At 43.0% G+C, this 16,722-nt stretch overlaps 1 long non-coding RNA gene across 5 annotated transcripts in view; it reads right to left on the reverse strand.

The window, feature by feature from the left end:
• LOC138736591 (uncharacterized) overlaps window positions 1–16,722 on the reverse strand; it is a 206,642-nt gene that overhangs the window by 51,218 nt on the left and 138,702 nt on the right. For 4 of the 5 annotated variants that reach the window (XR_011340418.1, XR_011340420.1, XR_011340416.1 and 1 more), the window contains one exon: window positions 9,482–10,012. This is a non-coding gene — a long non-coding RNA (uncharacterized lncRNA). Of the gene's footprint in view, window positions 1–4,790; window positions 5,224–9,481; window positions 10,013–16,722 lie in introns of those variants that run through there. The other variant, XR_011340419.1, reaches the window with a different exon arrangement.

Consider the following 16,722-nt stretch of genomic DNA (forward strand, 5'->3'; position numbering starts at 1 on the left):
ACCCCTTCTCCCACCTGTCTTCAAATCGTTGGTAAATTTGACTGCACTATGAATGATTTCCTTGTCCAAATTATTGATTTAGTTCGTGAACAGCTGTGAAACAAACACTAATCACAGTGGAATCACACTATTCTCAGTCTTCTAACCTGAATGTGATTATTCATCTATTCCTATTCTCTGTTATTTATCCATTAACCAATCCATGCCAGTATACACCCCACTGCTGTGTGTTTTAATTTTGTTTGATAATATATTTGTGTGACTTGTTATTGAAGACATTCTGAAAGTCAAAATTTATAACAGTAACTGATTTGTCCACATCTACTCTGAAACTTCAGAAGATTTTGTCGAAAATCATTTCCCTTTCATAAATCCAGCTTGATTCTACCCATTCCTATTATCATCTCCAAGTATCCCTTTACCACTTATTTAATGAGACAATCCACTATTTTCCCATTACTGATTTCAGGCTGACTGGTTTAGAATGTTCTGTCTTCTCTCTCTCACTCCCTTCTGAAAGGACCGAGTTACTTTTGTAACCGTCGCTTTGTGGAAAACATACCAAAAGTCAATGAAATATTTGAAGACAGCCACCAATGCATCTGCTATTCCCATAACCACCTTTTAAAATGTGAGGATGTAGGTCACCAAGTCCTGGGAATTTATTACCTTTCAGTTCCATTAATCTCTCCAATACTAGTTTTTTTTAAACAAATCTTAGTTCTTTCGAATGCTGCATTTAATCCTCCACTTTCTCCAAGAGGTTTTCTATTTCTTCAACAAAAAAAGATATTAGTTCAATTTTTCTGCCCAAACATTATTCTCCTGGCTCAGTCTGAAAAGAGCCCACATCATCTTTCCCTTTTACATATCTTGAGAAGCTTTTAGAATCTGTTTTTATTTTTCTCACTAGCTTAGTTTTATATAAAACTTTCAATAGCACTGTGAATATTTACCTATTTATCCTTTTATATTGATTGTTTTAATCTCATGACACATTATAGCTTGTTAGCGTGTTTTATGTACCTGTGTAGCAGCCAGCAAAAACGTCATTACATTTGTACATTGTGTTCATGTATGTTGCATTCATACATATGACAATAAAATCTCTTCATCATCATCATTCACCTTTCTTAAAAGTGGTAATTGTGATCTGGAACTCACAACCAATGGAAACGGCTGAAACAAAATAGATGATCACTGTGGAAAGGGAATTTTGTAGTTACTTGAGGAAAAATAATGCAGGGCGACAAGGAGGAGGACAATGAGATTGTTCTATTGGGCTCTGGCATGGACTAAATGGCTTCCATCCTTGCTGCAAGAATCATTCATCCTTCAAAGCTTATAGGGCTAGAGAAGATAACCTCAATAGAGAAGAGTTGAGCTCATCACAAATGAAATCATTAACAACTCGACTTTGTAGTTAAATTGTCCCCCTGGATAATGGAATACTGTCACAATAGTTGGTCATTGGTGTTAGTATCAAGTTACAAAAGTTAAGAAAAAAATCAAGCGTTCCATTTCTATTTCATCATCCCCGAACTCCCCCTCTATCCCTCTCTTCTAATTCTCTCCTTCAGTTTCCCCACTATCCTCCTTCACCCACCCTCATGTCAAAGGTTCCTCTTCCCCATTCAATCCCTTTCATGGCCTATCCTCCTCCCCTTGGTTTTTCTTCTCCAATTAGCTACCTTCACCATCTTCCCACCTCATCAATACTGCCCTCATTCTTCAGCTGTCAGCGTCTCATGCTCTCTTAAAATGAGTGTTACCCACTGCCCTGCCCCACTGACTGTTCTTCCAAGGCTGATCCTCATCTGTACAGCTAATTCCCAACAGCAACTCCCCAGGACAGAAATGGTCTTCACATCCTGGCAGCAACCTGAAACTTCATTTGCCCAAAGCTTGTTGCATAGACCAGGCCTCTGAAGCTTCTCCATCAAAGATTTTGGTTGCTTACCAATGTTACTTGTGTGGGCAAACTGGATACCTGGTGATACCACAGCCAAGGTGATGAATACTCTGTGGGAACTTAGAGACAACCATGTGTATCCACCAAAATCTTGGTGCTCCTCCAGCCCAATAGGTCATTGGAAAGGTCATAAGCAGATGAAAAACGACTCGACTTCCAAAGGGTCAAAATTCACAATGTAGGGGTACATCTGGAGTGAACTTTTGATTGGTTTCTGCTTTCCCAGATTAGAGCATGCAAAGGTACATTAAACATGCCATGACCTCAATCACCTTTGAGGAGGCAAGTTCAGTGGCAGAAATGGCAATGTTATTGGAAGGCCCTCCTCAATCATTTCCTTGTGGTGGCTGGGAACTTCTCCATTGTGGATTCCACCATCAAGATGGTCAACAGACATGAACTTCGCCATGTTACAAATCCAAGGAAAGTGCAAACATCAGTACCCAACATGGCATATCAACTTTTTTGACTTCACCTCACAGGTTTTGACTCTCTTACCAAATAAGATAATGAGGAATTTTTTGGAAGTTTAATTTTTCTCAGAAACTTTCCATGTCTACTGCAGGATGATGTAATCACCATGATCCTAACTAGTGAATCTTCCACAAGCCCAATTGTGATGCACACTGCAGTCAAATAAGTCTGTGTCATCACTTTAATATTCTTCCCAAATGATCCTGCTGCAATAGTGCACCACAACTCCAATCAAATTGCAGCCCAAGTGGGGCTAATCTGTGGGATGAATGGGAGCCTGTTCAACCTAAATCATCTCCATTATGGAACCAAGATCCTCCCGGCCACCTACAATGCATAAATGCCTATTGTGTATACGCTCGGTCAAAATCCAAAACTGCAGTTAATGCCAAGTAAATGAGTCTTCTCTCTCTGTCTTCCAGCAACTGAGGTCCACAATGAAAATGTGAGGCACCTCATATATCTTTGCAGCCTGATCTCGGTGAAGACAGAATTCAATGTTGAAACTTCCTCCCTCTCTGGTACTCCAAAACAGCCTTCAGCTAACAGAAGGACGCTATGTTTGAAAACAGCAACTGCGAAACAGCACCAAACTTGCAGCCTACTGGAAAGACTCTAATTACGTTCAACCTGCTTTGGTGCGCACGTCATTGTTTCCCTGCATGATACCAGATTTCTGAAGCAAACACTCTGACCACTATTGGACCTGGTCATGTGATTTCTCTTTCTGCGACACGATCTGACAGGGATGATTAAGTGACCAAATGGAGGCTGTAAAATTGGCACTGCTCATGATGTGGATCTCTCCATTGCTCCCACCTTGGTCACAATATTAAGGGCTGACCATATTTTTGTTCAGGATCTGATGATTCCACTTTGCAGTATCTTGAATTCTCTCACATCCCAAAGATGTTTGGGTTGATTGGTTAATTGGCCAAAATAAATTGTCCCTAATGAGTTTGTGAATGGTAGAAGGGACTAGTTGAGAATATGGGGCATGGGGGGCACGATAAGATCAGTGTGGGATTAGTGTAAATGGGTGGTTGACAGATGTTGCTGACTTGGTGAGCCAATAGACCTGTTTCCACGCTGTGTGTCCCTAAGGCTCTGGAACAAGCTCAGGTTCATCAAAGTGGCCATTACACAGGTACATGACCCTGGGTGTGAAAGTCTATAGACTTAAACCCAGGCCCAGAATAACCTCGTTGTAGAAGTGGAAGTAACAGAGTTGCATTATTAGCTTTGTCAGGTATAAGGTGGGTAAAATGAGTCACATCATTGGTGATGAAAATGGAAAAGAGTGGAAAAAGGTCCATGAGATCTGCCAAGATTCTTCATGGGTCACCTCAACAAACAACAGTAAAATGTAGGCATATGTAGTGGTAGACACAGTGCTCAAAGTGTTAGAGATTTGTAACTATGGAAAAAAGGCCATTCCTGTTGAAATGACAGTGCTGTCATTTGTTCAGATCCTGAGAGAGTGGAAACGTGGCTCTGCCCAAAGGGTCTAACTGACCGGTCCTCTTGCCGACAGCTCTGTACAGCTTTAAATGACCTATTAAAGGAGCCAAAGGTATCTTATTTTAATATCCTGCAACAGTGGGCTCTGTGCCGAAGCAGCAGCAGCCACAAGGGGTTACAGACTCCGGTGGAGCAGCGGACTGGTGCAGGGCACCAGAAGTGGGGAGAAACCAACCCCCTCTCCCACCTTGTTGAGGAGGTGATGACTTGGGTAGGGAAGGTGACAGCAGCGGATCAGTGATGAGCTCAGCAGCTGAGGGACCTGCACAGGCTGTGGGCTGGTGGAGACGAGCTCAAGGGAGCCAGGTATCGGAACTGGGATTCGAGAGGGTGCTGAGGGCAAGAAGGGCTGTCGAAGGGCATCAGGCACTGAGGACTTGCTGATCATGTTGGGCATTTGAATCTGGAGCTTAGGTTGCTGATGGATCGAACAGGACTCTGTGTGGCAAAAGAGGCTGCAGGAGGCAAATCCCCAGACACTCAGTGACTCTGAAGGGAACTCCCTTTTGCTTAATGTAATAGTATATGTTCTGTACTATTACATGACAATAAAGGAATCTTGGAACTATTTCTTTCAAAATAGTACACTTGACAATTGAAATTTTCATTAAGGTCACTGAATGTTAACTTCTGTACACAACCCACTCTATTTACTGTATTGTTGCGATCATTGTGTGATTCTACATGTAAGATCCTTGTGAAGAATTTTTGTGATTTTTTTTTACATTGAACATGTTCTGATATTAATCTTTCCAATTAAATAAATTTCAGTATTTACCCTTCAGAATTTCAGGAGTAAAACAACGTTAAAAATCTCATTCCTTTCTCAGCACATTATAAATGGGTTTAATAATGTTCAAATTAAGATGTCATTATGAACAGCTCCCTGCTACGATCTGAAGCCCCCCACCCTTGCTTCAAAAGGATATCCATCACATCAGTTCAATGGCAGATGCCATCTCAGTGGCCCTCCACTCTGAATTGGATTGTTTGGTCTTTAAGAACACCTACATCATACGAGTAAAACATGATCTAACTGAGGGATCTTGGGCTTTGTTCATTCTCCTGCAGCAGCATCCTCAGCTTCTTCACCAGCAGACTCCAATTGGTGTGGATTGGTCACATCATTTCCTCCTCGCTGGCCATCAACACTGAGGCATCTCAAGGCTGAGTGCTTAGTCCTTCGATTTATTCTTTCTACACTCCTGACTCTGTCGCCGAATGCAGTTCCAACACAATCTACTGACATACCACTGCTGTTGGTTGAATAATGGGAAATGATGAGTCAGAAAATAGGAGTGAGATCAAGAATCTGGTTTTGTGGTGCCCGAACAACAATCTTGCTCTTATCATAACAAAACAAGGAGATTATGGTGGACTTTAGGAAGGGTAAGCTGATGGACCATGCTTGTGGTCTCATTGACAGAGTGGTGGTGGAAAGAGTTAGTACTTTCTAATTTCTGGGAATCCATATATCAGTGGTCCTCTCCTGGAACTGGTATATTAAGGTAATTGTAAAGAAGGCATAGCAATGCCTCTACTTTCTCTGAGGAAATTTGTCATGTAATCAGATATGCTCTCAAACCTCCATTGTGGAAAGTATATTGACTAGTTGCATCACGGCCTGGTTTGGTAATATGAGTGCCCAATAATGCAAAAGGCAGCAGAAAATGATAAACTTAGCCAAATCCATCATGTACACCAAGCTCCCATCATTTGAAAACATCTGACTGCTTCAAGAAAGCAGCTATCATTAATAAACAGCCATTATCACCAGCAATAATAAATGTGGGCTATAGGTTGGTGCAATATAATTGTATTCATCCGTTATATTTGATGCCACAAAAGCTAAATAAATTGAACCAAACTTTCTTGTATTTATGCTTCAGATGTGAACAGGAAGTTACATTTTTGCATTCTAGGCAAAATCTTCGCTAGGATTCTCCTAGCGCAAACAGAGGAACTACTGACATGGTCTTTGCCCACAGACAGCTCCAAGAAAAGTGCAGAGAACAAAACAAAGGACTCTACATCACCTTTGTTGACCTCACCAAAGCCTTCGACACCGTGAGCAGAAAAGGGCTTTGGCAAATACTAGAGCGCCTCGGATTCCCCCCAAAGTTCCTCAACATGGTTATCCAACTGCACGAAAACCAACAAGGTCGGGTCAGATACAGCAATGAGCTCTCTGAACCCTTCTCAATTAACAATGGCGTGAAGCAAGGCTGCGTTCTCGCACCAACCCTCTTTTCAATCTTCTTCAGCATGATGCTGAAACAAGCCATGAAAGACCTCAACAATGAAGACGCTGTTTACATCCGGTACCGCACGGATGGCAGTCTCTTAAATCTGAGGCGCCTGCAAGCTCACACCAAGACATAAGAGAAACTTGTCCGTGAACTGCTCTTTGCCGCTTTAGTTGCCCATTCAGAGCCAGCTCTTCAGTGCTTGACGTCCTGTTTTGCGGAAACTGCCAAAATGTTTGGCCTGGAAGTCAGCCTGAAGAAAACTGAGGTCCTCCATCAGCCAGCTCCCCACCATGACTACCAGCCCCCCCACATCTCCATCGGGCACACAAAACTCAAAACGGTCAACCAGTTTACCTATCTTGGCTGCACCATTTCATCGGATGCAAGGATCGACAACGAGATAGACAACAGACACGTCAAGGCAAATAGCGCCTTTGGAAGACTACATAAAAGAGTCTGGAAAAACAACCAAATGAAAAACTTCACAAAGATTAGCGTATACAGAGCCATTGTCATACCCACACTCCTGTTCGGCTCCGAATCATGGGTCCTCTACCGGCATCACCTACGACTCCTAGAACGCTTCCACCAGCGTTGTCTCCGCTCCATCCTCAACATTCATTGGAGCGACTTCATCCCTAACATCGAAGTACTTGAGATGGCAGAGGCCGACAGCATCGAGTCCACACTGCTGAAGATCCAACTGCGCTAGGTAGGTCACGTCTCCAGAATGGAGGTCCATCGCCTTCCCAAGATCGTGTTATATGGCGAGCTCTCCACTGGCCACCATGACAGTGGTGCACCAAAGAAGAGGTACAAGGACTGCCTAAAGAAATCTCTTGGTGCCTGCCACATTGACCACCGCCAGTGGGCTGATATCGCCTCAAACCGTGCATCTTGGCGCCTCACAGTTTGGCGGGCAGCAACCTCCTTTGAAGAAGACCGCAGAGCCCACCTCACTGACAAAAGACAAAGGAGGAAAAACCTAACACCAATTTTCCCCTGCAACCGCTGCAACCGTGTCTGCCTGTCCCGTATCGGACTTGTCAGCCACAAACGAGCCTGCAGCTGACGTGGACATTACCCCTCCATAAATCTTCGTCCACGAATCCAAGCCAAAGAGAGAAAGGTTAAACCTTTTTGATTGCAAATGGGACATTTATTTGAATGAATAATGGAGGTTAAATTCCCATTGGATCCAATTTTATTTTTATTGGGTGATATTAGATGGGCTAAACCTAAATTAAAATTGAATATCAAGTGAATTTTATTCAAGTTGCTTTAACAATAGCTAGAAAATGTATTTGGAAGTCTGATATTGATTTGGGAATAGAGAGATGGCATGGGTAAGTTCAGAGTTGTATACCACTTGAGAAAATTACATAATTTAAGAGACAAACATCATATATTTTGGAAAATATAGAGCTCATATTGTGGGTATGAGCACTTGAATGAATCTCAGACATTCCCTTTCTCCTAAAGGTCTGTGTATATTAGAAGACATAGTAAGGAGTGGTTCTGTTGAAGATCTCTTCTCCCATTTTTTTCTGCTTTGTCGAGGTTTTTTTGGGGGGGTGGGAGGTTTATAGGGGGGCTTCTTTCTCTTTCATTCTTTTCTTTTTCTTATTTATACCAAATGTATTTGAAATTGACTTGTATTACTGTAAAATGCATGAATCTTTTATAGTTTTAAATTTAGAATTTTTTTAAGAAAAAGAAACCAGCTATCATCATAAAGGACCACCATCACCCTGGTCACACTCTTCTCACTGCTGACTTTGGGTTGAAGGAACCAGGTCTTCTAGGTTCAAGAACAGTTTTATCCAGCAGCTATCATGCTTCTGAACCTAATCATCCTCTGCCCTGCAACCACAGAAAAGGTCTGTCTGCGCTACTGAAATTTTATTTTTGTTTCTTGCTCTAAATGCAATGAAATAGTTATTATTTATCCTTTCATATACTTTGTATATTATGATGTTAATTTATACCACTGTGGTAGGTTAGCTGGGTGGCTGCAGTAAATAAGAATTTTGGTGCATCGCTATATGTGTAAACAACAAACTAATTTCCTCTTCACAGAGGCTGCAACTAGAGCAGAAAACAGCTGATCCATTTCCATGTTGGATTTGCATGAAGAGCTCCTGCATTGTTCGGCCTGGATTCAGTTTGGTCTCTTTCACCAAGACAGGGTGCAGTGTAAAGTGCTCGGAGGGGGATACGGGCAAGGAATGTTAAAATCTTGAGGGAAGTAAATGTGTTCTATTGTCAACAATTGGACTGAGCCTCTCTGAGCGCCAGGTAGACATTATGGACAGATGAGACAGATCATGGTTAGACTGCAGCTACATAATAGGTCAACAGAAGATGCCATCTCACTGGCTCACCACTCTGCATTAAATCACCTGGACCACAAGAACACCTATGTCAAGCTGTTGTTCATTGACTGCAGCTCAGCATTTCATGCATCACATCAGCAAAACTAATATTCAAACCAAGAGATCTGGGACTCTGTTTATCCCTTTGCAAGGGGATCCTTGACTTCCTCATTGGCAGACCGGCATTATTCAGGATGGCTCTACTGTTGATGATGCAACATTGTTGGCCAAATAACAAATAATGATGAATCAGAATATTGGATGGAGTTCAAGAATCTGAATGGGTAATGATGAAGCAAAGATTTTGCTCTGAATGTCACTAAGACCAAGGAGCTTATTGTGGACTTTAGGAAGGGAAGGCCGAGGGATCACTTACTTGCTTTTATTATCTACGTAATTGTGTGGGCGTAGGAAGTACGAATTTCAGTGCATCTGTACATTGTACTTATGTGTATGACAATAACATCTCACACTTATCCTGTACTGAGCAAACACTGGTCTCAGCTTATGAATGGCATTTCCCTGCTCCGAGCCCACAACCGTGTGAGCAAAGAGCACCGACCAGCAAGGGACCAATGGATTCAGCTTCACCCTCCTCTAAAATTATAGTGAGAAGGAACACATATGTATGATCATGTTCAGATAAAAAGTGAGTAGACATGCAGTCAGCCAGGCATGAATCAATAGATGACAGAAAATCTTAGAAAACTATAATTAATCTCATGTGGGCACTCTCAGCAACTCCAAAACCTCTGGTTACCCACACTATGAACCGTACTCTTCCAAGGAGTCAACCTTTGCCTCATAGATGTCCCCTCAATAGCTCTACAATGGTCTACAATGATTTTAACTTATCCCTAATAAAGGCCCACACTCAAAAGGATGGTTACCATTTCTTTCCTATGGTTGCAGCATGACCTAAGTTTCTCCAGCACTCTTGGGTATTGCACTCAACTCCAAAATCTGTAGATGATGTTCTTCAAACCCAAAGATCAGATCAGTGGAGCAAGCTTGACGGCTAGATGGCCTAGATCTGCTTCTAGTTCTTATGTAAATGCCTTGAGTCACCACAATGAATGCTTGTCAATACACTACACCAACAGTGAAAGGAGTGCAATCATCACAGAAACTCATCCACCTCATCAAGCACCATGCACCTCAGGGGGAGAGTTTGTGGATCCCACATAAGACCTTTCAGTTATTGCAGGTTTCATGGAATTGGAATGGAAGCAATTCATTCTTGACCCTGAATTCTTTCCCATGGTTTTTACTTAGTTACATCTGCTCAGCTCTTGGGGTAGCATCTTTCCGCTCCTACACTTCAACTGCGTGTGCTAACAGAGCGGCGGTCGATGGGTGGCATCTAGCAGATCTCTCATAAATTCAGCTTCAGCGTCTTGATCCAGGTGTATTCATTGAAGCTGTGCAGAGAAAGAAAAAAAATTCCTTTTGTAATTTTGGACTTGTTAGGACTAGATGAAATAAAATCTCAAACTCAGTTTACTTTGGCGCCCAGGAATTATTTGAATTCATATTTCAAGATTTTATCTCAATGCACTGTCTCACAGAATCCCCTAAAAGAAGCGATTAATTTTTAAAAATGACTGTTTTTAATATGGCTGAGAAATAAAGTGGTTTTTGAGACTTTGAACTTCATGATAAAAGGCCAGAGGATAGTGAACAACTCCCAATGAAAGATCACTGATCCTTTAAGTAGGTTTGATGGTATGAAATCTGTCCAGTTATCCTTATAATGAGCTAGAATTTGCTGTTGAAATAGAAATGTGTCTAATGGATCTTTATGTATATATCACACAACCACAGTCAAGGCCAGAGACACACTTAAAGGTGGAAATCTGGAAGTTCCAATGTTAGCCCTATAAAACCTCACTGCTGAAGTTCATTGAAATCTATGAAGATTATGTGTTTACGAGGTCAATGCATAAAATCACCACAGATTATTAGGGTTGCTCATTGTGTATACTCATATTAAGGCTGACATAAATCATGATTACAGTTAAATAACCTCCCTGGCTGTAGTGATTTTCATGTGGTTTAATTCCTTCAGATTTAAAAAATTTTTTTGGTAGTTTAAAAATGTACTTCTGCTGAGAAATTGGATTGTTCAGATGTAGGTCCTCTGAACTTGCTTGGAGATGGTCACCCACTCTGCAGATCAGGTGCTTTTTTGCCTGAAAACTATAAAAATATTTAGGAAATATTGGACAGAACCACAGAAGACTACAGAAGAAACAGGCCCTTTGCACATCTAGTCCAAGTCAACCTATTTATTCCACCTGGTCCTATCAACCTGCACCCCTTATCCAATCTGGGATATTGGGACATTTCTCCCTGGAGGTTATGAGATCGGGGTGAATGGTGGGGGGGGGGGGGGGGGGCATTGTAAAGGTAAATAGTCATTGTCTTTTAACCCATGTAGGGGAATCTAAAACTAGTTAGCACAGTTTTAAGGTCAGAGGGGACATGCTAAAAGGCACTTGAGGTTTACTTTTTTTGCAGAGGGTGGTGGTCATCAGAGGAATTGATAGAGGCAGGTATAATTGCAACATTTTTAAGACATTTAGAGAAGTACACAGATAGGAAAGGTTTAAAGAAATATAGGCCAAGTAGAGGCAAATGGGACAAGCTTGTGTAGACAACCATGGACAAGCTCGGGCAAAGGAACCGTTTCCATGGTGTAAAATTGTTTCCAATGCTGAGGAGTTAGGAATGCTTGCAGACAATTGTGTGGTATCAAAGTCAATTTGCTGAGAGGTTTGCTCTTAGCTTTGTTGGGAGTCAAAAAATTAAGGTTCCTTATTATTGCCCCAGTTTCTGTTGAGAAGGCCAAAATAAGCATCATGTATGTTTTAATGTGCTAAGTCTAATTTATCAAGAGGCAGGACCAAAAAGAGAAGTGGCCACATTAAACATACACTAAGTGAGTTTACTGCAGAAGTTGCAAATAAAAATCATGTAATAAAGGGCCCAAATTCTCAGCTCAAAAGCCTTGCTGACTTTCGATTTTCTTTAACATGATAGAAATAGAATTCAAGGGGCAAGATTGGAAAGAATTATTTTCATGCACTCAAGAATTCTGCAGCATGGCACAACTCATCCATGCCAGCCAAGTTGCCATTTTATCTGCATTAGGTCCAAATCCCTGTTATGTACCTGCCCAAATATTTATTAAACTGTATCTAAACTAATCTAGAAATGCTTCTTTTCTATATTTCACAGATGCATTCTCCATCTCATCTTGAAAAATATCGGATCTTCTTCTTTGGCTTGACTTGGCTTCACGGACGAAGATTTATGGAGGGGTAATGTCCACATCAGCTGCAGGCTCGTTTGTGGCTGACAAGTCCGATGTGGGACAGGCAGACACGGTTGCAGCGGTTGCAAGGGAAAATTGGTTGGTTGGGGTTGGGTGTTGAGTTTTTCCTCCTTTGTTTTTTGTCAGTGAGGTGGGCTCTGCTGTCTTCTTCAAAGGAGATAGCTGCCCGCCGAACTGTGAGGCGCCAAGATGCACGGTTTGAGGCGATATCAGCCCACTGGCGGTGGTCAATGTGGCAGGCACCAAGAGATTTCTTTAGGCAGTCCTTGTACCTCTTCTTTGGTGCACCTCTGTCACGGTGGCCAGTGGAGAGCTCATCATATAACACGATCTTGGGAAGGCGATGGTCCTCTGTTCTGGCGGCGTGACCTACCCAGCGCAATTGGATCTTCAGCAGCGTGGACTCGATGCTGTCGGCCTCTGCCATCTCGAGTACTTTGATGTTGGAGATGAAGTTACTCCAATGAATGTTGAGGATGGAGCAGAGACAACGCTGGTGGAAGCGTTCTAGGAGCCGTAGGTGATGTCGGTAGAGGACCCATGATTCGGAGCCGAACAGGAGTGTGGGTATGACAACGGCTCTGTATACGCTAATCTTTGTGAGGTTTTTCAGTTGGTTGTTTTTCCAGACTCTTTTGTGTAGTCTTCCAAAGGCGCTATTTACCTTGGTGAGTCTGTTGTCTATCTCGTTGTCGATCCTTGCATCCGATGAAGTGGTGCAGCTGAGATAGGTAAACTAGTTGACCGTTTTGAGTTTTGTGTGCCCGATGGAGATGTGGAGGGGGCTGGTAGTCATGGTGGGGAGCTGGCTGATGGAGGACCTCAGTTTTCTTCAGGTTGACTTCCAGGCCATACATTTTGGCAGTTTCCGCAAAACAGGACGTCAAGCACGGAAGAGCTGGCTCTGAATGGGCAACTAAAGAAACTAAAGTATGCAAAGAGTAGTTCACGGACAAGTTTCTCTTATGTCTTGGTGTGAGCTTGCAGGCGCCTCAGATTGAAGAGACTGCCATCCGTGCGGTACCGGATGTAAACAGCGTCTTCATTGTTGAGGTCTTTCATGGCTTGTTTCAGCATCATGCTGAAGAAGATTGAAAATAGGGTTGGTGCGAGAACGCAGCCTTGCTTCACGCCATTGTTAATGGAGAAGGGTTCGGATCATGTCCATGCGACTCCCCCTTCAAAACAAGCGTCTCATCACCCTCATCAGTGTCTATGCTCCAACCCTCCAGGCGGAACCAGCAGAAAAGGACAATTCTACACTGATCTGCGCAACCTCATTCAACGCATCCCTACAGCTGACAAGGTTGTCATCCTTGGCGACTTCAACGCTCGCGTCGGCAAAGACTCAGAAACCTGGCCAGGAATCCTAGGGAAGCATGGTGTCGGCAAGTGCAATGACAACGGGTGCCTCCTGTTGGAGCCCTGCGCAGAACAGCGGCTTGTCATTACAAACACCCTTTTTCAGCAGAGGGACAGCCTGAAGACTACCTGGATGCATCCCTGATCCAAACACTGGCAACTCCTGGACTACGTCCTGGTGCGAGAATGAGACAAACGAGATGTGCTCCACAGCAGGGTCATGCCCAGCGTGGAATGCCACACTGACCACCGGCTGGTTCGCTGCAAGCTCAGCCTTCACTTCAAGCCAAAGTCTAGGAACAGTAAAGCCCACAGAAAGAGGTTCAATGATGGAAACTTGCAGTCAGACGAAGTGAGAGGAAACTTCCAGGCAAACCTCAAAATGAAGTGAAGTGATATCTGATCTATATGTGGGATAAATAATCTCTATTACTGTACCTCTTGTAGCCCCACCATTAATCTCCTGATTTATAGCACATACAATATTACAATTCATAGTCAGTGGTCTGTCATTAACATGGTTCGTTTTGCTTGAGCACCACACTATTGTCTCCTGTTCAACTCTTTCTTAACTCATTCCTCCGTCATCCTATCCCACGCGCTGGATTGTTGCTCTTCAGTCCTCAAATTACTTGATCCACTAACAAGTTCACCCAGCAGCCCATTACTTTGAGAAGTTATTAATTCTTCCATTTTCTGTCCTTTTCTGTTACTGGTTTGCCCGACAAAGTTCGCTTGAGAACCGCACTTTTGCATTTCTTTCAGGTTTGCTTGACCACCATGCCTTTTAGCTCCTTCTGAACTCATTCTCATGTCCTTTTAATTTGTCCATTGGCTCATCACTCTGCAGTCTTTGCATTCATTTCTCAGTCTACAAACAAGCTCCCGACTCACTGAACGGTCCATTATTTTAAGCATTCGTTGGTTAGTTTCCTCCGCGCTTGATTCTTCCTTGTCACTGTTTCACCTGACACATTCCGATGGGCCAGCGCCCTTGCAGGTCTGCTTGAGCTCCATTAATTTTAGGTCTGCTTGAACACTGTGCTGCAATCACCCTTTCAGGTCTGCTTGAGCTCCAGGTTGCTGTATCCTTTCAGTTTTGCTTGGTTATATTTTGAATACAAAATATACCTGAAGTTCTCAATTTGCAGAACCCAGTAGTGGCTGCATACCATTGCAAACATTACTTCATTTTGCTCCAATGTTCACATTTTCACTCCACTGGAAGAATATTCTGTTTTTTCTATTCTTCCCACCAAATCGGATAACCTTACATTTCCCCACATGATAAAATATTTGTCAATTTTTTGCTCGCTTGCTTAACCTTTGCAGACTCCATGTGCCCTACTCACAACTTGCTTTCTTAACTATATTAGTGTGCAACAAAAATTTTGGCTGCAAAATTCCCAGACTCTATATCTAAGTCATTAGTAAATTAACTGAGAACCCAACTCTGTGGTGACTTACTTATTTTACTTCAACCTGAAAATGTTTTCTGTTAATTAACCCAGTAGCTTCCACCTTTTTTTAAGAAACAAAAATGCTCCACTTGATCACACTTGGTAAAATGTGTGACCTTCCAACACAGAATAAATGGTGTTAAAATGAAGGACCATCCCCTTTCAGAAATTGAGGGCTGTCCCAGGGATTCCCAGGGAATAGCCACAGCCTTTGGATCAGGATAACTAACTTGCTGAATATATTTAATGTATTTTCATTTCCTTTCCAATCTTTCTAACTAAATTACTCTTATTGTTATTAAAAATATATTCTTCTTGTAATCTTTTGCAATGCCACCGCACCTTCTCCCCCACCGCTATAAGGGAATTGCATAGCTCAGGTTGGGGACCACTTCGCATCCATCTTTCTATATTTCTCCCAGCACCATGAGCTCATACCTTGTGCAGGAACCTTTTATGTGATACCTTGTTTGATTACCTTCAGTAAATCCAAAAATACTGCCTCGATCTGATCCCCTTTATTCACACTGATAATTTTTTGTACTTGTAATGAGACTGATAGCACTCAGAGACAAGTGAGGAATACAAACAAACTTTTAATACTTGCATCCAATCGTCCTCAGGTGAATCTGAGGTATGGCAAGAAAATCAGGATTTATATTGGGTAGGTGAGGAGCCAGCCATCAGAACAATACACAGACAGTGAATTACAGTTCATTGCATTCACTCCTTCCTTCAGAATTGAGCCTGTGGGTGAAAAACAGAGACCATTCATTCAAAAAAACTTAATACTTTACAAATATTTACACTTAACTTGTAATTCTGGTCAAGCACTGCAGTACTGGAGGACTTTGGGCTTCCTGGACTCCCTGTGGTACAGGGTCATTGGGTCTCAAGGGCTCCGGCTCAGGTCATTGGGTGGATTGGACCACTTCCCGAGCAGTGTCCTCCAGGACCATGAGTGGGTTACTCGGTAGTTCCTGGCACCCTTGTAGCATCGGATCCTCAGTTCCGGTGGGTGCCAGGTCTTTGATTGAGACGGTGTCCTCTCTGCCATCAGGGTATGCCACATAGGCCAATATTGGGTTGACGTGCAGCAGGTGCACCCTCTCGATCAGGGGGTCTGTCTTGCTCCATCTCATGTGTTTTCTCAGCAGGACTGGCCCTGGTGCCATCACCCAAGCTGGGAGAGTAGTCCCAGACATGGATTTCCTCTGGAACATAAACATAAGCTAGTGAGGAGTTGCGTTGGTCACCGTGCAGAGGAGCGACTTTATGGAGTGGAGCACTGTGGGTAGGACTTCTTGCCAGCATTAGAGTGGAAGGCCTTTGGACCGGAGAGTCAATTTCACGGCCTTCCATACAGTCGTGTTCTCTTTTTCAACTTGTCCATGTCCCCAGGAATTGTACCAAGTTGTCCTGCTTGAGGCGATGCCCCTCACAAGCAGATACTGGCGTAGCTCTTCGCTCAAAAATGATGAGCCCCGGTCACTATGGATAGAGCTGGGATACCTGAACAAGGAAAAAATAGAGAGCAGGGCCCTGATAACCATGGTGGTGGTGATGTCTGGGCAGGGGATGGCGAATGGAAAATGTGAATACTCGTCGATAATGTTGAGAAAGTGCACATTTCCATTGATAGAAGGGAGGGGACCCTTAAAATCGACACTGAGTCTTTCGATGCCTTTATCAGGTATGCTCTGTCGGGGCAGATCTGGAAGGACCTGGTCATTTCCCCGATATCCTCAATGGAGTGGGGCAGGTTGTGTGCCTTGACAAAATGAGCCATGTGTGTGATGCCTGGGTGGCAAAGCTCATCATGTAGTGACCGCAACTGGTCAGTGTGGGCAGAGGAACAGCTTCCTATTGACAGGGCATCTGGAGGTTCATTGAGAGGACCTGACCTGAATGCTATGTCATAATTATAGGTGGGGAGTTCGATCCTCCACCTAGCGATCTTATCGTTCTTTAT

Source organism: Narcine bancroftii, chromosome 6 (genome assembly GCF_036971445.1).
Source record: "Narcine bancroftii isolate sNarBan1 chromosome 6, sNarBan1.hap1, whole genome shotgun sequence".
NCBI classification, from domain to species: Eukaryota; Metazoa; Chordata; class Chondrichthyes; order Torpediniformes; family Narcinidae; genus Narcine; species Narcine bancroftii.